Below are 24,046 nucleotides of genomic sequence, written 5' to 3'. Positions count from 1 at the left end.
AAAAAACATGACAGATTTTTCTATAAATATGTGTTGAACCGAATTTAAAGGAAGGGATCAAGGAAAAGAATTTAAAAAAAAAAAAACACTTCAAATTAATTGGGCTAGACACTTCGTGAGTACTTTACAAAAGTTATCCCACAAAGGTTACCAACTTTATGTAGATATTTTCAATAAACACACCGAAGCTGCATTTGTTCAGGGAAAAAGGACCCTATTCTCATGGATTTCATTAATGTGTTAGAGCAAAGTCTCATATCTCTGGCTTGATAAACCAGTTTCCCCTTAGATTCAAGGTTTGGTCCCATGTTCACTCTACCTCATAATCTGCCTGTAATTCAATGTTTTCCATAAGCACTTTGGACTTCATTAGAGGGTAGAAAAATAAAACTTGTAGGTTAATAGAAATGAACGTAATACATGCATTTTAAGAATTATTTGTAAAGTTGTAGAATTCTCAATTTATAAGAACTTGACTTTGCCTTCTTTGAGTGTTAATCGGTAACAATCTTTTTCAAAGGAATCAAAGAATAGATAGTGAAAAATGAGTACGGTTCATTCAATCCCAGCAGCATTTTAAATACTGGCTGAACATACAGCCATGACAGGACCACAGATTTAAGTTAAAAAAAAAAAAAAAAGGCATTGTGAAAATGAAATACTGAATATACCAAAGTTTTATCAGGTTAGTACTTAGTTCCAAGTACATTCTCTTTTGGCCTATAATTTATAGAATCATTTGTGGAATATTTGCTTCAGTTGAAGTGTCAATGTATTCTGCAGGAACTTTCTATACAAAGGGCATCATATTTACACTCCTGAGGATCTACAACAAATATTTATAGAGCGGCTTCTATGTGCTGAGTATCGCTTTAGGGTTAAGCCCTGGAGATAAAGCTTCAACTGCACTTGAGAGCCACACTCTAGTAAACTACACTCAAACAGGGAGATATAAACCTCCGAAAAGTAAAAAAAAATGTGTACAATTAAAACTAAAAATAACATAAACAGATAAATAGGATATATTCAGTAAAAAAATAAACCAAGTCTATGGGAAAAAAATTGATCGATGATTTAGAAAGATAGTGATTAAAAAGGTCTTCTCTGGGCTTCCCTGGTGGCGCAGTGCTTGAGAGTCCGCCTGCCGATGCAGGGGACACGGGTACGTGCCCCGGTCCGGGAAGATCCCACATGCCGCGGAGTGGCTGGGCCCGTAAGCCATGGCCGCTGAGCCTGCGCGTGCTCCGCAACGGGAGAGGCCACAGCAGTGAGAGGCCCGCGTACCGCAAAAAAAAAAAAAAAAAAAAGGTCTTCTCTGAAGAGGAGTCAGCCATGTGAAGATCTGGTGAAAAAGCATTCTAGGCAGAGAAAAAACCAAGTGCCAAACCTCAAGTACAGACTAGATTGATCTTGTTTGAAATACAGAACTACCAGTGTTCCTGGAATTTCTCATGTGAGAGGAAGGGAGGTTGGAGATGAAGTCAGTGAAGGAGGCACAGATAAATCAGGTCAGGGACCTCCCCTTTCTAGGCAAAGGGGAGGAAGGTGGATTTTACTTGACTTGAATTACAATGGGAAACCATCGAAGTAGGGTACATTCCAAGCATGGGGGAGGGGTGAGGAGCCTCCAATTGCCCAGGTCCAGCTGGAGGGTAAACCAGTGATCACATCCTCTTGATGACCTCCTCCAACAATATGATTGTTATTCTGTTTCCAAAACAGAGGCAAGTACTAGCATCACCATGGCCCAAATGTATCAAGGGTAGTATAAAGAATCTCCTTTCTCTGATTTTCATGCTAATATAAGAAACTAACAATCATGTGTGACGGAGTCACAGAGCAGAAGATGCAGACAATAAGCATGTATATTTAACTGAGTACTATATAACTGGCATTTAATCAGGTGCTTTGAATGCATTACCTATTTAATTTTCACAGTAATCCTGAGTTAGGTATATTTCTTCATTTGGAAAATAAAACAGAGATCAAGCATCTTGACCCAAGGCATACAATCGATACATGTCAGAGCCAGAATTCAAACTGTGTGTCTCCAAAGTAAAAACTCTTAACCAGTAAGTCATGCTGTTTCCATGATCATAAAAAGAGAGGTAAAGTGATAGAAAAATGAAAAAAAACAGTCACTAGTATCCCAGAGTGGCTTCGCTACATCTAAAGCATTGACAGAAACTGACTCAAAATCAGCCATACTTTTAAGAGGATAGCAGTTTCTCAAATAAAATTTAATGTAACCTACTTTTGTGTTTGATAATATCAAGTTTCTTTTCTCAGTGAGGTCAAAAGACCTAAAAGATCCTTAGTCCTAATAGACTTAGAGTACCTCTGAGTAATATTTATGAATGCATCAATATAGTGTCAAAGTTTAAAAATTAATCAGCTGGATTTTTTTTCCACAAAAATACCAAACGACTTACTTATTGCTTTTGCCTAATTATCTGTTCTGTCCTACTGGTTTGACAAAATTGGCCTTTTATTTTGGCATAAGGTAAACAAGTATTAATAAATTATAGGAAAGTGGAGCCTCCAAGGCATATTTCAGAAGCAACAAGTTCTTTTCACTCATTTATAACCAACTGCAGTGGGATATATCCAGCAGGTGAGACGCCATTACCTACAAGCAGATTAATCACATTAAATATCATGCTTTTATGTACCATTCAAAATATTGCCTGAATAAATCACTTTCAGTATCGGTTAGAAAACAGGTGAACTGTAATAGTTAGCATCTCTAAAATTTTCAGGGATAGCCCTTAGTTTCCTTTCCTCTTGTAGGGATGGTCGAATTCAAACAGACCACAGCTATAAAATAACACTAGAGAAAATTCACAACTAGCACCAGGACTAATATAGTGTTAGTATGGTGAACTAACACTAACCATGAGTATGGTGAACACTAAATATAGGTATGGTGTGACTGCTAGAACCAGAGCTCATAAGTATGTGTAAAAGTCACAGGTCCTCCCTTAAGAAGCTCCCACAAAGTATGAGCTTGTTACCTCTGAAGAAGCCATAGAACCTGATGATAGATGAAAAGTCAGTGATCAGAGTTAACATCACCAATATTGGTACAAACCAATCATATGTGCTTCTTGGTGTGATGCACTGACGATCCAGCATAAGGTCAGTGGTTTTCTTGCCCAAAATTCATAACCTGAACTAGAGAGGAAAACATCAGACAATCCCAAAGTGAAGGAGATTCTACAGAATAACTGGCCTGTACTCTTCAAAAATGTCAAGATAAATAAACACAAAGAAAAGCTGAAGAATTTTTCCTGATTAAATGAGAATAAACAAATACAGTTACTGAGTGCAATGGGTAATCCGATTGAGTCCTGGACCAAGAAAAAAAATGAGTATAGAGGACATTATGGGAGAAATTGATGAAATTTGAATAGGGACTGTGGATTAAATATGAAATGATGTAAGATATAGGATGATGTAAGAACATGTTTTTGTTCTGTAAAATTCAACTACTTCTATAGAAGTATTTAAGGTCAAAGGAGCCTGGTGTCTCTAACTTGCTCTGGAATGGTTCAAAAAAATGTACTTATGTTTTGATTTACATGAATATACATAGTTTTTGTCTTACAAAAATGGGATTAAGTACACTGTTCTGCAATTGGGTGTTTTCACCTGACAAGTATCTTGAAGATATTTCCTTGTTAGGGATACGTAATCTTATTTTATTCCTTTTAATTGTGCCATTGTATTTTATAAGCATTGATGACTAAGTAGTTTTGATTTTTCAATATTATACACAATATATGATTAACCTTTATTATGCCTGTATCTTTATAACCCTGTCCCAGTATTTCTGTGGGATTAGTTACTAGAAGTAGAATTATTAGATCAAATGATATAAGCAGTTTAAATCCTGGTAAATGGTACAAGTCACCCTCCAAAAATTTACCATAGTCTTTAACAGTGTATGAGATTTGCCTTCAGACTCCTCACCACTGAATATTAACCATTTATATTTTATCCAATTTATCTGCATTATTATTGGTTTAATTTGGCTTTTGCAGATTACTGATGAGGTTAAACATTTTTTAATTCATGTATTGGTCATTTGTACTTATTTTCTATAATGTCTGTGCTATCACTTGCCCATTTTTTTCTTTTGCCATTTTCTTGTTGAATCATAAAGCTTCCTGTGTATTATGATTATTACTCTTTTGCAGCATTTAAACTAAAAAAAAAAAAGACTTTCTTCCATACTGTGCTTGTCCTTTACCTTTGTTTATGATGTCTATTAAGAATTTTAAGTTTTGTGTAGTGAATTCTTTATCTTTTATTTATGTATTATTGGTTTGATATCTTGTTTAGGAACTTTTTCCTATCCCTAAAAATAGCCTTCTATATTTTCTTCTATTACTTTAAAAATATTTACATCCTAATCTACTAGTAGTTTTTATATAGTATGAGATAGTAATTGAAATCAAATTTTATTTCCAAATAAATGTCCATCCCTATTTCATTTAATGCTTGCTTAATTTTACTTTCCTTACTAACTTGAAATTTAATCTTTTTCATATATTAAATTACCACATAGATATTGCCTGTTTCTGTTCTCCTTATTCAATATCATCTATGTAATTCTGAAACAATACTGTGTTATTTTAGCTCTGTGATATATTAAAGTTTATGTCAGAACAATACCCTGCCTCCATTCCCTGTCTTATACATGTGATGTAATAATTAAGAATACAGATTCCAGACCCAGTCCTGATCATAGCACTTTCTGCCACTGGCATGTCAGTTGAACTTTCTGTACCTCCTATTCCTTAGCTGTAAAATTTGCAAGAGTATAGGATTACTACCATAATTATAGAATTGCTAAGATTATAGCATTATTATTCACTGTGATAAATAAATGAGTTAATACATGTAAAATTATTAGATCACTATTTATCATATAATAAATACCCTATTGATGATGCCTATTACTATTACCCCCTTACATTTTATTTTTGAAAAATATGGTCATTCTTCTGCAATTCTTGCTTCATGTAAACTTCTGCATCAGTTTTCCAATTTCCATAAATATTACCATGTACTTATACTTTGTTAGGGCAGTGAGCACTAGGTTAATTATACCTGAAATCCTTTTTGTGTAGCTTGGTATTACTGAATAATGGAGCCCTGTCTTCACATGAAAGTATAAATAGAGTCAAATATATCACTCTCTTTACTCTGGACTTTCTATGGTTAAAGCTGCCCCCTCCGACCACTGACGAACAGCTCCCAGGACGCTGAGGAGAATGGTTTGAAAATCTCTGCTCTGGAATAATTTTTGTCTTACTACACAATCTCTCAACAAATGTATGTTTGTTTCAGTGAACTGTGACTTAGTTATTGTGTTTTATCATCTGAGAGGAGTTGCCATTTGGTGTGCTTCATAAGAAAATCATCTTTAGACGATATTCCAGAATTTGCAATTTCAGAAAAGAAAGAAATAAATGACCACCATTCCCATCTGTTCCAAGGCTGCATTTTACTAAAAAGGCATAATAGATTAATGTGCACCATATGAACGAATTTTTGTTTAACCAAATTCAGTAAAGCCTGTTTTTAGGGGTTCTCACTGTAACATATGGTTAGGTGAGATGATATTATAATTATATCCACATCGCTATGGTAAATATGCTAACTGCACTAGTCTTTTTTATAAAACACACTACTGGATTTTGTGGTCCAGTAGGACTGTTATTGGTTGTCTTCTTGATTTAATATAAATAGCTCCCTAAACTATAAGTAATCTAATAAGCTTTTTGTATTTTTATATTTATGTCATCACTTCTGTGAAGCTAAAAATGCAGTTCACTAGTTACTGTCATAACCGTAGTCCACTGAGTACAAGGAATGAAAATAGGCTGCATTTGTTCTATTGTTATACTTTGTTCGACCAAGTGACAGCATGAACTTGCATCTAAAACACAAGTTATTGTATACTGAAGGCCAAAACATAGGCTGGTTTTGGAGTATGAGCTAATAGTTCAGACATGGGATAACAGTGAATGGCTCTCTGGGTTCCAATGAGTAGGGCAACTTTCCAGTTCATCTGAGAGAAGCACAGTCCAGCATCATCACAGCGATGTAGTCATCTGAGAGTCTTAGTAGCTCTGAAAGAGCACATTGCAGAGACTGTGGCTAGTTAGCCAGTTACTGAATGTTGCACACTGCTTTGCCTGTGTGTTAATAAAAGGGAGCACGGATGGGACTATTGTTTTAGGAGGGTACCAATAGTGGGTATCCTGATGCATTGTGTCATCAAAATATACAATGTCACAGAAAAAAAATGGATGACTTTCAACAGAGGGCTATTATGTTGAGCCATGCTAGGTACTTTGAGCCACTTGTGTAGAAGAGTAAATTTCAATTATTCACCAGAGGTAGTCTCCTAGATGTCTTGTAATTATTGGATAGGTCATTATAAATATGACTCACATAACATGCATTTTGCTATGTAGAGATGAAAATCAATGGTTTTTAGTTGAACAATAAACAATAACTACAAAAGTTGAACTTAGAGTCTTTAGAATTCACTGAACTCTTTGAGCATTTTCTTTGCTCTAACTTACAGAAACACATCTGCAATATGATTATATCCCCATGTGACATACAAGATAAATGAGTCTTAGAAGTGAATAGATTTGGCCAATATCACAACTAACAGTTTTGGAGCAAAATTTAAATTGGTTTGTCTAATTTCAAAGTCTTTAACCTAACTTGAAAAGAAAGACATAAAATCTTCTTCAGGTTTTATATTTGAGCTTGAGTCTAGGTACTTCTGTGTTTAATTTTCTAAACCTCAAATATATAGGGGCTTTTTTTGTCTATTTGTTATCAATGTCTAATTTAATGGCATAGTATCCAAGAAAAATATTCTGTGTTATATTAATTTTTGAATAAAATTTTGATATGCAAAATTTGATTAATTTTCTATAAAGCTTCAATTGTAGAAAATAATTTGAGAACATACAAAAAGATTCAGTTGCAAGGACTTTCTATACATTGTTCTTTATAAACACAAAAATTTTGAGGAAAAATATTGTTACGTGAGTTATGAAAAAAAGCACAAAATAGATCACTCTGTAGTTGTTAAAAATCATGATTCAAAGAAATTTAATAACATGGAAATACATTTTTAAATTAAATAAAAATAATACATTTTCAAAACGTAAATTTACTATGGTCTCATTGTGCGTGTATCTGGAAGGCAAAATTCAGAAATGTTAACATTATTGTTTGGCAAGATTGGGAATGATCTTTATTTTTTTTACTTTTCTGTATTTCTAAAGTTTCTAACATCTATTAGTTTTGTTTTTTTAATATTGCTTTTAAAGCCTTATATTAATATAAACTATACACAGAACTAAAGTTTTAAAGTTCCTTTTGATTTGGTTTACCCTGACTTTTTAGGTCAAAGTAATGCAAATAGGAACTTTCATTGGCCCTGAAGAGGGACTGTTGAAACTTTTGGTTCAAAACACATCATAATTTCTGATATATTTAAAACAGAAAACACACACATTTCCAAAAAATTTCTACTCCTACTGCTGAAAGTTGTTTCAATTGGCCAGATATACCCAGCCTGTACTACCCAATTTAATCAGAACTTTGGGTTACTAGAATTGCTTCAATACTACCCCAAAACTTTAAAACAAATGTAGACTTCTATTGTTAATTGATATTGTCTAGCAAACATTAATTGATATTATATCATAAAAATTTAATATAACAATAGAAAATTTTCACAAAGTTCTGCAGAAGTTATATGCTGTAGAAGCCCAGTACAATTTTTCTTGGCATCTCTTCTTATACTGATTAATATTTCTTTTGTGCATCATTACTCTTCTAGAGACCAAATGAACTTAAAATTTATTACTCAGTTTAACTCTATTGCTTGTAAGTCAACAAAATTCAAAATAGAGGAAGAAAATTGTACTTACTTGCTAATCAGTCAACATGACAAAATATAAACATAGGTTGACTTAAAATAATATTTTTGACCTGTAATAAAATGCTTGGTAATACTCTAAATAAAATAGAATTTCAGCTTTTAAAGGGCTTCAAACCAGAAGATTAAATTTAAAAAAATCAGACTTAAAAAAATTATAAAACAGAATGATAGCTTAGATGTGGAGAAAAAAGGCATCCTCATTAAGCTCTTATTTGGAGTTATAGCCTTTCTGACCCTCGATGTCAGCATAGAGAACAGTCAGCTATCAATATGAATAATAGCCCAGGACCATTAGATGAGAAAGAAATAAGCTTTCTTTTAAGGCACTGAAATTTTGGTGTCTATTCAGTCAGCCTACTAATCATTAATGTAGTCTCCATCTCTCCCCTCATCTACCTTTCTCTCTAGCCTCATCTTTTTAAATTAGGATTACTTGTGGTGTTACTCTATGCCTTTTATCTACTTTCCTGAGAAACTATCTGCCTTCAGTGCCTGGAGACTTATAAAAACTCTCATCTGTAATATAGCTAATAGAATTTGTCCAAATTTAGAGTAATATTGGCATTTTCCCCCAGCTTCGAAGCTGAAAAATTATTTTTTACATACTTATTTTTATATGGACATTCCTATTGTTTAATGAAAGAAGACTAAATGCCTGTTCTTACATTGACATACTTTACTAAAACTTTGATTTGGAATTCTTTTTTTCTTCTTTTTATTAGTATTAATTTTTCAGTAATATATGTGAATTATGCAATTTTTAATGAAAAAAGGGGGAAAAAGTTTTGTTACAGTAGGTATTTATCCCACTGCTCATGCACAGTGTTGAATTTAATTAAACTTAAGTTCAGGTATAGACAAAAATTTCTGGCATTCTCAATCTGGCTTTCATTTCTTGGCAAAATCTTCTGCACGGGCCTGTCACAGTCACAAATATTGGCAAGACAGTGTACATCCAGAGGTTGCTCTCTCTTTCTAGTTTTCATCTTCAATTCTCTTTGTCCAGAATTAGGAACTGAAAAGCTATGCCTTACTTCAAAATCTCTCATATGTAACTACTGAAACAATATTCCTGCCCATGGGAGCCAAACTTCCAACTCTGATTTTCCAAAGTCCCTAGATCATTCAAGGTCCATCTCTACTGTTGCCTGCTCTAGGAAGGTTCCGTGACTCCTCAAACAGATGTATTTAACATCTCCATTCATACAATTTTATTTAACACTTGCATGTGGTGCTTTCCAGACCAGGCCTTTTATCAGAGGAATCCTAATCTTTCTGTGCTTCTCAAATTGCAAGCTCCTCGAGCTCAGAGTCTATGTCTTGTTTGTCTTGATATCCTCTATACCCCTTAGACTGTAGAATACATATAAATGATGTTTGCTGAATTTAATTAATTTCCTTGAATTAAACTGAGCAAATATTCAACATAAGTCAATATTTCTGCTGTTTACCTGCCCCTGAAACTCTGCTTTCATGACATTTTCAGGTGATAGGATTACTTTCTTCCAAGAGAAAGATAAGATGATAGTGGGCAAGAAGTACTGAAGTCTTAGATGGAATAAGCGGAAAGAAACTTGTTTCTGAAATCACTAATAGGAATATCTTTAGAAAAAAAAAACTTGAACAGCAGTTTTGGTGGCACAAAATCTAGAATTTTTAGATTTAGTTATGTATCAATTAACAAGATTGCTAGGGAGCCCAAGTAGTTTTTCAGACATTATGTCATTAGGAAATATATTCTAAGCTTCAAATACCTGGCTGAAACTGTGTTTCTGGAATAAAATACTTCCTTAGTAACAAATTATTATAGTAAAAAACAACTGGCACTGTCAGTAGCACAATCTATGAACAATCCTAAGAAGTGTATTCTCTGCAGTTCTCTCAATTTAGTTGATATACCGAGCTATATACAACGATAGATCTTTCTGAAATTTTATGATCCATCTTGAGTAGAAGGTTTTGTAGTGTTGTCAGGCATAAGAGTGATGTGTACTCCACAAATATTTGTCATATCATAGAAAGCTTAAACTTTGGGAGGAAGAATACAACTGTCCTTGTTCTATTTAATCTCACTGAGTCACCATGTTTTGTTCTATATTTCAAGAGCACCTATAACTAACAAGGCAGCACTTTATTAAAATTACAGTGAAAATCCAGAAGTGGTATTTCCTAATCTGGACTTTGTTAGTCTATAATTTCCACCATAGGCTTTTTAAAAAAGTAAAGCAAACGGTTACAATCATTTGTTATTATTCACTAACTTTCACTCCAACAGAAGGAATTTCTACATTGCCCAAATTTAGAGGGATTTTTGTTTTCAAAAATTGCAATTAAATGTATTATATACATACAATGAAATATTATCCGTCCAATAAAAGAAGTGAAGTTCTGATATATGCTACAACCTCGATGAAATTTGAAAATATTATGCTGAATGAAATAGACCAGATGAAGGACAAACATTGTGTGATTCCATTTACATGTAATAGCTAGAAGAGGGAATTTAATACAAGCAAAAAGTAGCTTAGAGGTGACCTGGAGCTGGGGAGAAGAAGGGAAGGGAGTTATTTAACAGTTACTGCTTAATGGTTACAGAATTTCTATTTGAGCTGACAAAGTTTTGCAAACAGATAGTGATGATGGTTGTACAACATGGCAAATGTGATTAATGCCACTGAATTACACACTTAGAAATGGTTAAAATGTCAAAAATTTTACGTTACATATTTTACCACAATTTAAAAAAACTGGAAAATTTCAATTAATGAATGGTGGCATGACCAAAAAAATAGCATAACATTGAATTTTATGCTTGTTACCACTCTGATTACACTAAAATTTTAAAAGTTCTTCCCCAAATATTGGAGTTAAATTTTTGAAACTGGTGGAAGAATTATCAATTAAAGAAATTAAGAATTTATTTGTAGGGGGTGGAATATGAATAATCTTATTAAACTGTTAAAATAAATTTTAAGTATGTACTTATATACCCATAATAAAGAATACTAAATAATTTACAAAATATAAAAAATAAAGGCAGAATGCTAAATAAAAAGGCAATCAGTGATATTTTACTTTTCCTAATTTAATTGATTATTATCCAATATCTCTACTTTGATATTTGATTCCAAGAGATTTCTTTGAAATGATGCCAATAAATTTTTCACGACCATCATGAAAAAGGTAGTAAAGGTAATCAAACACAGCAGAGGGAGAAAAGTAGTTGAGACAAAGCAGTCCTCTCATTGTTCTTCCTCTCACAATATAATGAAAGCATTCAAGATTGTTAGAATCGAACTGTGAAAATTTAATTGTTCAATTATCTGTTTGTGGTTTCAGCCGGTTCATATCCCTTGACCAACCAGTTTTTAGCATGTGAGATGGACGGAGGGCTTCTGAGTGGCCTTTTACTTTTGTAGAAAGTATGATACCCATGCACAGAGGTCATTCTTTTTCTCATTTACAGGCTACTTTGCAGCCACTTACACATGTGTAGAAAATATTTCAAGTCTTACTTAGAGGTCAATGTTTTTCTTAAATCCCACTACTTTGTTAGATAGTCTTAAATTATAGTGTAAAAAATTCAACTATTTTTGTAGTTTTTTCCCATTGATCCCAAAGCTCCTTTCTCTCTTATCACTTGATATAATCAAATCTTTAAGATTTCTTCTAATAGATTCTAAGAATGAGAATTTAACAATTGGAACTACCACTTGGTTCAATGTCACTGAATCTTTTCCAATCAAAAAAAAATTGTTTCGGTCACTATAGTGATATTTAATTTTCTTTTTCCACCAGAGAAAACCTGCAAAATCATTTTAAAGCTTCTGCCATTTTGCATGATAAAAAGATTATTTTACTTCATACATCAACTCCTTTATTCTCTAAAGAATAAAAAATGGAATAAGTATTTCATCCTTTGGATATAAATTGTGTGTTGATTTCAGTGAGATAAGTGATATGATTCAGCAGGTGTCTGGGACAATCTCTCTTTAGTCTTTTTTTGTCATAGGACTGGCTTCGTTGTGGGAGAATTGTTTTTGCCCGTGTTTTTCTGCCAATCCCAACTAAGTAGAGGAGAGTTATGCAATTTTGATACCCTCATCTATTCTTTTGACTTTTCCTCCTTAATGTTAGCATTCCTCACATCCCACCTGTACCAACAGCACTACTTTGAAGAGTTAAAGTAGAAAAGGAAGGAGAGTTTGAAAGAGAGAAAGCAACACAAAAGTTGACAAAAATATTTGATTTTAGAAGGTGCGAGAAAATTTAAAAATGTATCTCTATGAGAATAGTCTTAAATTTACAAATAAAAATTTGAGAAGATAGTGCAGATTTCCAATATACAACACCCAGTTTTTCCCATTATCAAAACACTGCATTAGTATGATATTTGTTATAGTTAAAAAGTCAATATTGATACTCTACTATCAGGTAAAGTCCATTGTTTATTCACATTTTTAAGTTTTTATTTAATATCTCTTTTCTGTTCCAGGATCATATTGATGATACCACATTACATTTAGTTGTCATACCTCCTTAGGTTCTTTCTGACTATGACAATTTATCAAACTTTTCCTGGTTTTAGTGATGCTGACTATTTTGAGTAGTACTGATCAGGTATTTTTGTAAGATGCCTCTCTATTGGATTTTGTTTTATGTTTTTCTCATGATTAGAATCGCGTTATAGGTTTAGGGTAGGAAGGTCACAGAGATAAAGTGGCATTTTCATCACATCAGATCAAGAGTAAAAGCAATCAACATGATTTATCATTGTTGATGTTGACCTTGATCACTTGCTGAGGTAGTGACTGTCAAATTTCTCCTCTATAAAGTTCTATTTTTCCCCTTTTTGGAAGAAAATAAAACTCACAGACTACATTTAAGGGATGAGGAGTTATGGTCTCTCTGCTTGAGGGCAGAGTATGTACATAAATTATTTGGAACTCTTCTACATGGGATATTTGCTTATTTTTCTCACCTATTAAGTTATCCAAACTTTTATTTATATAACTATGTATTCGTAGACCCTTATTTTATACTTTATTTTATTGCTCAAAGTGTTCCAGAATTGGCCATTGGTAGCTCTTTCAGTTGGCTTCTGTGTCCCTTTGATATACCCCATAAACATATTTGTGCTTTTTATTTTTTACCACTTTGTTACTTTCTGATACTTCAAGATACTATAGGCTCATCTTGTGTATTTCCTGCCCCAATCCTAGAAGCTGGCATTTCCCCAGGGAGCCCTGGTTCCAGTCATTGGAGAATGCTATTAAGAAACCAAGATCTGGGCACTAGGTCTACTTGCTACTAAAGGAGTGTCATTCCTTTTAGGCTCTTTCAGCTGCATAAATTAAGCTCTTTCTTTGCGTAAATTAAGTTTTCTTCTTTGGCTGTAAAGTTCTACATGTTTTGACACATGCATAATGTGTCACCATTGTGCCACCATTGTGCCATGCATAATGTGCCACCATTATAGTATCATACAGGATAGTTTCACTACCCTAAAAAATCCCTGTATTTTGATTATTCAGTTCTTCTTCTATACTCCCAACCCCCTGGCAACCACTCATCTTTTTACTGTCTCTATAGTTTGTCTTTTTCAGAATGTCATACAGTTGTAATCATTATACTTCAGACTGGATTCTTTCGCAGAGCCATATGATTTAAGTTTCCTCCATGTTTTTTCATCATGTGATAACTCATCTTTTTATCATTGAATACTAATGCATTGTATGGATGTGCTGCAGTCTGTTTATACATTCACCTTGCAGGTTTTTACATATACATAAATTTTTAATCAATTGGGAAAATACCTAGAAGTTCAATTGCTGAATTATATGGTAAAATTATGCTTCCTTTTTTTATTTCTAAATTTTTCTCTCTCCACTAGCCAACTAAATATGGCATTGTGCGATGTTTGTCTCAGGTGATTTCTCCTTTATGGCAATTAGGACTTCATTGACTTTAACGACTATGTTAAAGGTTAAGAAACTTTTGAAAAAAATTTAAATTAGAGATATCTGGTAAGATATGATTGATGAAAGTCATGCTTATTCTATTTTTTCCTATGATAGGGAAGTCTACCAAAATGAATATAAAGAGAAAAGAATATCTACAATGCAACTAGGAAATTGTTACAATTTTAAAAAGTAGTTTCTCTGGAAGTTATTCACTGAACACATTACAGTTTGGACCAAATTAATAAAGTATACCAAGAGATGATATGTATTTCTCAAGGTCTTTAACAATTACAGATTTACCTCATTTCAAATAGCAAAGACCTGCAAGACTCAAATAATGATATATTTTTGGAACAAGGAAGAATGATAAGAAAGGTGGACAGGCAAAGGAGAAAACAAAAAAATACCTGAGTGGGCCATTTTCACTATACAGAACAAAACATGTTTAAATGAATATACCTAAAAAGGAACAAACAAAGTGAAAATGATGAGAAAGAGATGGTAGATATAGGAAAAGCAAAAGGAGATCTAAAATATAGAGAAGAAAACAGAGTAAATGGAGCAGAAAAAAATTTAAAGATGTAAATGAAGTAAAGGAGAGCTGAGTTTGTTAATCAAAAAAAATGCTGTTCCCCCCAAAAATTATTTTGACGTTATTGAATATCAAACATGGGTATTAGGTGGAAAACTAACATTCATATACAAGAAGAATTAAAAATCAGTTTGTATAAGTAAAACTATTTTTAAAAAGAATATCAAGACTGAAATATAACACTGATGTGAATCTACTGGGAAATATATATATATATATATATATATATATATATATTTCATATTAAAATTAAGGCAACCAAGACATTAATCTAAATAAAGAATTCTGGAATGGAGAATCTTTGTTTTAATCATTTCAGAAAAAAAGGTATTGATAGATATTAATAATGTTAGGATAAAAAAACTAAGAAAATTCAGGTGTTTGGAGGATAGAAGTTGAGAGTATGTGCATACACGTGTTAATATATGCATATTTCAGAATACAGAATAAATCAATACCATCCTAAGTAGGTAAATTTTTTAAAAACCCTCCCCTTCACCCTAGTGAAATGGACTGCAAAGGTGTCAATCACCCAGAAGGCTTCCAGATGTTATCTTTGCTTTGTAAACAACAGTTTTGAACAATCAGTTTCAAGTCTTTGGATGAAACCTCCCCCTGAACAGCTGACAGCTAATCTGAATACTTCTCTATCCCTCACCAAATATTTGCAAGGCCATTCTCCCCCAGTCCTAGAAAAAGTTAGTATTAAGATGATGACAGAGTCTCGTTCCTGGATCAGTGTCCTTTGCAATTTCCCATTGTAGTTTCACTGCATGCCTCTCTGAGAAAAGATAAGAATGTAAAGGAACAACATGCTTCATCTTACTGTCCCTCTGATTATAAATTTCCCCAATAATACCTATTTTTGTGCCTATACAAGGTGGCCTTGTGACATGTGCCTTTGCCTACCACTCTGCAAGACTGTACCACTCTACAGGACAAATTCATGTTTCAGTTCTCTTTAAAATATTTATATCCCTTTAAGCACCAAAGTTCTATTTGGCATATAACAGTTAATTAGGTCATAAATTCACTAGTTACATTTTAGTGTTCTTAATAAGATTTAAGAGAAACCAAATTCTCATCAGCAATACATCCACAAATCACATTTCAGAATGTTACTTCTGAAGGCAATAAGTTCAATACTTTATTGATTCTAATTACATGCAATTTGAAGGGCACAATTTTCTATACTGACAATGAGTTCTGGGGGTGCACCAGATCTAGCCCTCAATATCTCATATATGATGTGGGAAAGTGATCATTAACCTGTCATTGAAAGTCATCTATAACTATGATTCATAAACTGAAGAAAAAGTAGAAATACATAAAGTACAAAAGATAAGCATTCTTTAAATGGTAGTAGAAATATAATATAATAGTTTGCCTAAATTTTAAATTTCTTGCAATAAATAATTATGCGTTAGGTAGTGTACATCTGTGCTACTTTAACTAAGAGAACTTACAACACAGTTCTTCAAGCAAAAATGGAAGCTTATTCTCGCTCATATAACAGCCTCAGGTGGAGGGGCTATCAAAGTAGTTCTCTATGAAGTCATACAAGGATGCAGATTCCATCCTGCTGCTTTGTCATGTCCTCAGTTAGTTTTCATCTACATGATTATAGCAAACTCACACCATAACTTCTGTGTTTCAATTTAAGCCAAGAGTGGAAAAAGAAGTGAATGGTAACCGGTTTCCTCTTTAGAGGCTGTGACTGCTTTAGAGGTTGTGACTGCACACATAACTTACCTTCGCATTCCATGAGCCAGAATGAAGTCATGTAGCTACACCTGGCTCCAGGGGAGGCTGGGAAATATAGTCTGTAGCTGGATAGATGCAGTTGAACTTGAACTTGGAGGTTTCTGTTACTGCAGGGAAAAAAAGAACATATACTAGAGACGATTAATCTGTGTGTGTGTGTGTGTGTGTGTGTGTGTGTGTGTGTGTGTGTGTGTTGAAGATTGCTACCCTGCCTTCTGTGCAGGGAGAAGCAGTAAAAAGGTCTTTTGTATAGATGTTTTCTGAAAATTTTTAAACAGGCCACTGACAAACAGCCAGAATGCAGGATATGAAATGTTTCACCATGTTTTTCTTGTCTAATTCCAATTATTTTCTTTAAGATCTCTTATTTTAAGCTTCGCTTCCTAGTTCATGTTTCCTGAAGAAAACTCAGCAAAAAGCAGAAAGGGTTTACTCCTCAACCCAAATTGACCTCAAAGAAATGAAACTGCTAGAGTTTGGGTATCCCACCCAAGCACCCCACAACTAACCTTCGCAGCAGTATTCCTGTGTGTAGTAAGCTGTGATGACCCAATGACACTAAAGTTGCATTCATTCATTTACTACTATGCATTCTGAACCCCACCACTTCTTACCCTCCACTGCTACAGTCCTACATCAAGCTATGACTGTCAATCACCAGGGATGCTGCAACTGGTCACCCCACTTCTATCTCTCCTTCTAAGAGGAATTTTCCACGTAGTACCCCAAACGATTATGAATCAGATCACATCGCCATCCTACTGAAGTTCTCCACTGAAATCCCCATCACAATTAAGATAAATCCCAAATTCTTTACCATGACTCTCCATGTTTTAGCCCAAGCCTACCTCTTAAAACCCCATTTTCTACCACTCTGCTGAACAACTAGACCTCCTGTGTTAACTCTTCCATTGCATAAAGGATGAAATAGATCACAATATTTCCTCTTCTTATGACCAAAGAACTCATTTCTGTGCTTTCATAATTGAAGATTGTAGTAACCCCAACCTTAAGCCCTGTCATAGACCTCCCATTTTTAACATTTGGAGTATTCTCTAGCTAAAAAGAAATAGGTCAGGGACATCAGCCTGGGTTTGAACTTTTAACTAACTAGTAACCAGGAGTCATGTCTACGGCCTTTGAGATAATCATGTTACAGATAGTTACTCTGTTTTCTAACTTCTTCCTCATATTTCTCTTCATTACTGGGCTCCATTGGAAGTTAAATATTTTCTTATGGAAGAAGTAAAGCTAGGTGCCAATATGCTGTAGAAGGGAAGCATAGAAAATTGTGGACTAGTATAATGAACTCAATCTCTTATGTCTCCACAGGCAGAGCAAGATCTCAGTATGGAGACTGGAGGAGGTTCCACTGAATGTCCTTTACCGCTAATGTAATACATGTGTATTGCTACAGAATAGTTGGTATTTCATAAATGTCACATTGCTTTATTATTTTTATATGTGATTTGAACCCTATTTACCAAGATTACTTTTAAAAATTTCCATGTCAGTAATATTTCTAGGTTGTTTACCACTCTTTTGATTTGGGTTATGCAGGGTCCCAGAAAATGGGGAAGAGCTCTTGTCTTCAATTGGTGGTATCAAGAAAGAGGTCACTCCTCACTTCAGTCTTTGACATAACTTGCCTCCTCGCCAGAACTTTGTACAATCCCAAAGTATAAGGCTTCCAACTACAAAAACCCATATTTTCTCCCAGTGATTTCTTTTTCCAGAGGAGGCAATATATAATGGCTAATAATATAGAACTTGGAATCAGGCTGCCCCAAGATTTGAATCCTGGCACCAGGCAACTTATTGGCTACGTGATCTTAGACATGTCATTTAACCTTTCTTTCTCTCAGTTGCCTCACCTATAAACTGAGGATAATAATAATAGCACCTATCTCAAGGTTTTTATGAAGATCAAATAGGATAAAATCCTTGAAGACCTTCTCAGATTTTGCACAGTGTAAGTCCTCAGTAAATGTTAGTTTGTTATTGTTGTTGTGCTGGACATATTCTGAAACCCAGATCAGAGAACCACCCTATTGTGTCTCCTAGCCCATCCCCAGGGGGAAAGAGGCTCATGAATTTCCCAGGTAGGAGGAAAGGTGGAAAGTGAGCTAATGATGCTATAGTTGGAGAAAAAATGATGAAATTAGATTTGCACTGTTATTCTGCAGCCTTTACCTATTAATAAATGACTTTGCTACATTAATCTCTCCCTCTCCTCCAATACTCCCTTTCATGCCCCCCCAACTTTGTCCTCACTGTCTAAGGTCTTTGACCCCTTCCTCAGGTCAGACACACACTACCCCTACCTAAAGGATAGCAGGTCCTAGTCCCTTCTTATATCTTATAAACTGTAATCTCTGCTGCTTTGAGCCATGTCCAGATGCCACCTTCTCTGTTCCTGGAGACTGCAGTGGGAAGGCATTAGGTTGATTCCCATAGGGTGGGAAACAGAAGGACTGAGGGCTGCAACCCTAGCCTCTCTTTAGCCACTGTGAAGATCTGCAGCTAAATTATCTTTCTACAAATATGACTCAAATTATGAGATTCAAATTATTTCTTGAAAATCAGCCAATCTAGTCTACACATTGTATACGTATTTATTCATTCATTATGTAACATAATGAAAAGGCCAACCAAATTGACTAAATTATTTGCATGTTCACCTGGACAAAAGGCACCATGTCCATATAATTATTTTATAATCTGGTTATTTTTTAACAATAGTTACAGTTTTATGCCAACACACCCTGGAAAAGGCAATTTCACAGTACTTTATATATGGGTACATGTTACACAGTTCATAGTCCTCAATTTTCTCTCTAGAAGGATTGGCCTGAGGGGCAAGGATATGACAGTAGAAGGATTACAAAGGGTATATGAAAACAAAAGTGCAGAAATATCCCTATTTTAAACACCAAGTCACCATTTATAAGTTATATGACCTTAATCATGGTTTAATCTTTCTGAGCCTCAGTTTTCCTGGTTCTAAAAATGTGGCTATTTATATTAATTATTTAAAATTAGATCTAAATAAAAGCTATACGAGCTTACGGGAAGATGGCGGAAGGGTAAGACGCGGTGACCACTTTCCGCCCCACAGATACACCAGACATACATCTACATGTGGAACAACTCCTACAGAACACCTACTGAACGCTGGCAGAAGACCTCAGACCTCCCAAAAGGCAAGAAAACCCCACGTACCTGGGTAGGGCGAAAGAAAAAAGAATAAACAGCGACCAAAGGATAGGGACGGCACCTGCACCAGTGGGAGGCAGCCGTGAAGGACGAAAAGTTTCCACTCACTAGGAAGCCCCTTTTCGGGCGGAGACTGCGGGTGGCGGAGGCGGGAAGCTTCGGAGCCACGGAGGAGAGCACAGCCACAGGGGTGCGGAGGGCAAAGCGGAGAGATTTCCACACAGAGGATCGGTGCCGACCGGCACTCACCAGCCCGAGAGGCTTGTCTGCTCACCCTCCGGGGCGGGCGGGGCTCGGAGCTGAGGCTCGGGCTTTGGTCGGAGGACCGGGAGAGGACTGGGGTTGGCGGCGTGAACACAGCCTGCAAGGGGTTAGTGCGCCACAGCTAGCCGGGAGGGAGTCCGGGGAAAAGTCTGGACCTGACGAAGAGGAAAGAGACTTTTTCTTACCTCTTTGTTTCCTGGTGCGCAAGGAGAGGGGATTAAGAGCGCTGCTTAAACGACCTCCAGAGACGGGCGCGAGCCGCGGCTAAAAGCGCGGACCCCGGAGACGGGCATGACACTAAGGCTGCTGCTGCCGCCACCAAGAAGCCTGTGTGCGAGCACAGGTCACTGTCCACATCCCCATTCCGGGGAGCCTGTGCAGCCTGCCTCGGCCAGGGTCCCGAGATCGAGGGACAACCCCCGCCCCCCCCCCCCCCCCCCCCGGGAGAACGCACGGCACGCCTCACGCTGGTGCAACGTCACGCAGGCCTCTGCCGCCGCAGGCTCGCCCCGCATAACGTGCCCCTCCCTCCCCTCCGGCTTGAGTGAGCCAGAGCCTCAGAATCAGCGGCTCCTTTAACCCTGTCCTGTCTGAGCGAAGAACAGAAGCCCTCTGGCGACCTACACGTAGAGGCGGGGCCAAATCCAAAGCTGAGCCCTTGGGAGCTATGAGAACAAAGAAGAGAAAGGGAAGTCTCTCCCAGCAGCCTCAGAAGCAGCGGATTAAAGCTGCACAATCAACTTGATGTACCCTGCATCTGTGGAATACGTGAATAGACACGAATCATCCCAAATTGAGGACGTGGACTTTGAGAGCAAGATTTATGATTTTTCCCCTTTTCCTCTTTTTGTGAGTGTGTATGTGTATGCTTCTGGGTGAGATTTTGTCTGTATAGCTTTGCTGTCACCATTTGTCCTAGGGTTCTATCCGTCCGTTTTTTTTTCATTTTTTTCCTTTTTTTCCTTAATAATTATTTTTTATTTTAATAACTTTACTATAGTTTATCTTCCTTTATTTTATTTTACTTTATCTTCTTTCTTTCGTTTTTCCTTCCTTCCTCCCTCTTTCCCTCCCTCCTTCCTTCCTTCCTTCCTTTCTTTCTTTCTTTCTTTCTTTCTACTTCTACTAATTCTTTCTTTCTACTTTTTCTCCCTTTTATTCTGAGCCATGTGGATGAAAGGCTCTTGGTGCTGCAGCCAGGAGTCTCTGCTGTGCCTCTGAGGTGGGAGAGCCAACTTCAGGACACTGGTCCACAAGAGACCTCCCAGCTCCACATAATATCAAATGGTGAAAATCTCCCAGAGATCTCCATCTCAACACCAGCACCCAGCTTCACTCAACGAACAGCAAGCTACAGTGCTGGACATCCTATGCCAAACAACTAGCAAGACAGGAACACAACCCCACCCATTAGCAGAGAGGCTGCCTAAAATCATAATAAGGCCACAGACACCCCAAAACACACCACCAGAGGTGGACCTGCCCACCAGAAAGACAAGATCCAGCCTCATACATCAGAACACAGGCACTAGTCCCCTCCACCAGGAAGCCTATACAACCCACTGAAACAATCTTAGCCACTGGGGACAGACGCCAAAAACAATGGGAACTACGAACCTGCAGCCTGCAAAAAGGAGACCCCAAACACAGTAAGATAAGCAAAATGAGAAGACAGAAAAACACACAGCAGATGAAGGAGCAAGATAAAAACCCACCAGACCTAACAAATGAAGAGGAAATAGGCAGTCTACCTGAAAAAGAATTCAGAATAATGATAGTAAAGATGATCCAAAATCTTGGAAATAGAATAGACAAAATGCAAGGAACATTTAACAAGGACCTAGAAGAACTAAAGATGAAACAAACAGTGATGAACAACACAATAAATGAAATGAAAAATACTCTAGAGGGGATCAATAGCAGAATAACTGAGGCAGACGAACGGATAAGTGACCTGGAAGATAAAATAGTGGAAATAACTACTGCAGAGCAGAATAAAGAAAAAAGAATGAAAAGAACTGAGGACAGTCTCAGAGACCCCTGGGACAACATTAAATACACCCACATTGGAATTATAGGGGTTCCAGAAGAAGAAGAGAAAAAGAAAGGGACTGAGAAGATATTTGAAGAGATTATAGTTGAAAACTTCCCTAATACGGGAAAGGAAATAGTTAATCAAGTCCAGGAAGCACAGAGAGTCCCATACAAGATAAATCCAAGGAGAAATACACCAAGACACATATTAATCAAACTGTCAAAAATTAAATACAAAGAAAACATACTAAAAGCAGCAAGGGAAAAACAACAAATAACACACAAGGGAATCCCCATAAGGTTAACAGCTGATCTTTCAGCAGAAACTGTGCAAGCCAGAAGGGACTGGCAGGACATATTTAAAGTGATGAAGGAGAAAAACCTGCAACCAAGATTACCCAGCAAGGATCTCATTCAGATGTGATGGAGAAATTAAAACCTTTACAGACAAGCAAAAGCTGAGAGAGTTCAGCACCACCAAACCATCTTTACAACAATTGCTAAAGGAACTTCTCTAGGTAAGAAACACAAAAGGAAAAGACCTACAATAACGAACCAAAAACAATTAAGAAAATGGGAATAGGAACATACATATCGATAATTACCTTAAATGTAAATGGACTAAATGCTCCCACCAAAATACACAGATTAGCTGAATGGATACAAAAAAAAGACCCATATGTTTGCTGTCTACAAGAGACCCACTTCAGACCTAGAGACACATACAGACTGAAAGTAAGGGGATGGAAAAAGATATTCCATGCAAATGGCAACCAAAAGAAAGCTGCAGTAGCAATTTTCATATCAGACAAAATCGACTTTAAAATAAAGAACATTAGAAGAGACAAAGAAGGACACTACACAATGATCAAGGGATTGATCCAAGAAGAAGATATAACAATTGTAAATATTTATGCACCCAACATAGGAGCACCTCAATACATAAGGCAAATACTAACAGCCATAAAAGGGGAAATCGACTGTAACACATTCATAGTAGGGGACTTTAACACCCCACTTTCACCAATGGACAGATCATCCAAAATGAAAATAAATAAGGAAACACAATCTTTAAAAGATACATTAAACAAGATGGACCAAATTGATATTTATTGGACATTTCATCCAAAAACAACAGAATACACATTTTTCTCAAGTGCTCATGGAACATTCTCCAGGATAGATCATATCTTGGGTCACAAATCAAGCCTTGGTAAATTTAAGAAAATTGTAATTGTATCAGGTATCTTTTCCGACCACAACGCTATGAGACAAGATATCAATTACAGGAAAAGATCTGTAAAAAAATACAAACACATGGAGGCTAAACAATACACTACTTAATAACGAAGTGATCACTGAAGAACTCAAAGTGGAAATAAAAAACTACCTAGAAACAAATGACAATGGAGACACAACGGCCCAAAATCTATGGGATGCAGCAAAAGCACTTCTAAGAGGGAAGTTTATTGCAATACAATCCTACCTTAAGAAACAGGAAACATCTCGAATAAACAACCTAACCTTGCACCTAAAGCAATTAGAGAAAGAAGAACAAAAAACCCCAAAGTTAGCAGAAAGAAAGAAATCATAAAAATCAGATCAGAAATAAATGAAAAAGAAATGAAGGAAATGGTAGCAAAGATCAATAAAACTAAAAGCTGGTTCTTTGAGAAGATAAACAAAATTGATAAACCATTAGCCAGACTCATCAAGAAAAAAAGGGAGAAGACTCAAATCAATAGAATTAGAAATGAAAAAGGAGAAATAACAACTGACACTGCAGAAATACAAAAGATCATGAGAGTTTACTACAAGCAACTCTATGCCAATAAGATGGACAACCTGGAAGAAATGGACAAATTCTTAGAAATGTACAACCTGCCAAGACTGAATCAGGAAGAAATAGAAAATATGAACAGACCAATCACAAGCACTGAAATTGAAACTGTGATTAAAAATCTTCCAAAAAACAAAAGCCAAGGACCAGATGGCTTCACAGGCGAATTCTATCAAACATTTAGAGAAGAGCTCACACCTATCCTTCTCAAACTCTTCCAAAATATAGCAGAGGGAGGAACACTCCCAAACTCATTCTACGAGGCCACCATCACCTTGATGCCAAAACCAGACAAGGATGTCACAAAGAAAGAAAACTACAGGCCAATATCACTGATTCACTTTGTTATAAAGCAGAAACTAACACACCATGGTAAAGCAATTATACTCCAA

Source organism: Delphinus delphis, chromosome 14 (genome assembly GCF_949987515.2).
Source record: "Delphinus delphis chromosome 14, mDelDel1.2, whole genome shotgun sequence".
NCBI classification, from domain to species: domain Eukaryota; kingdom Metazoa; phylum Chordata; class Mammalia; order Artiodactyla; family Delphinidae; genus Delphinus; species Delphinus delphis.
Note: the sequence above shows the minus strand (reverse complement) of the source record.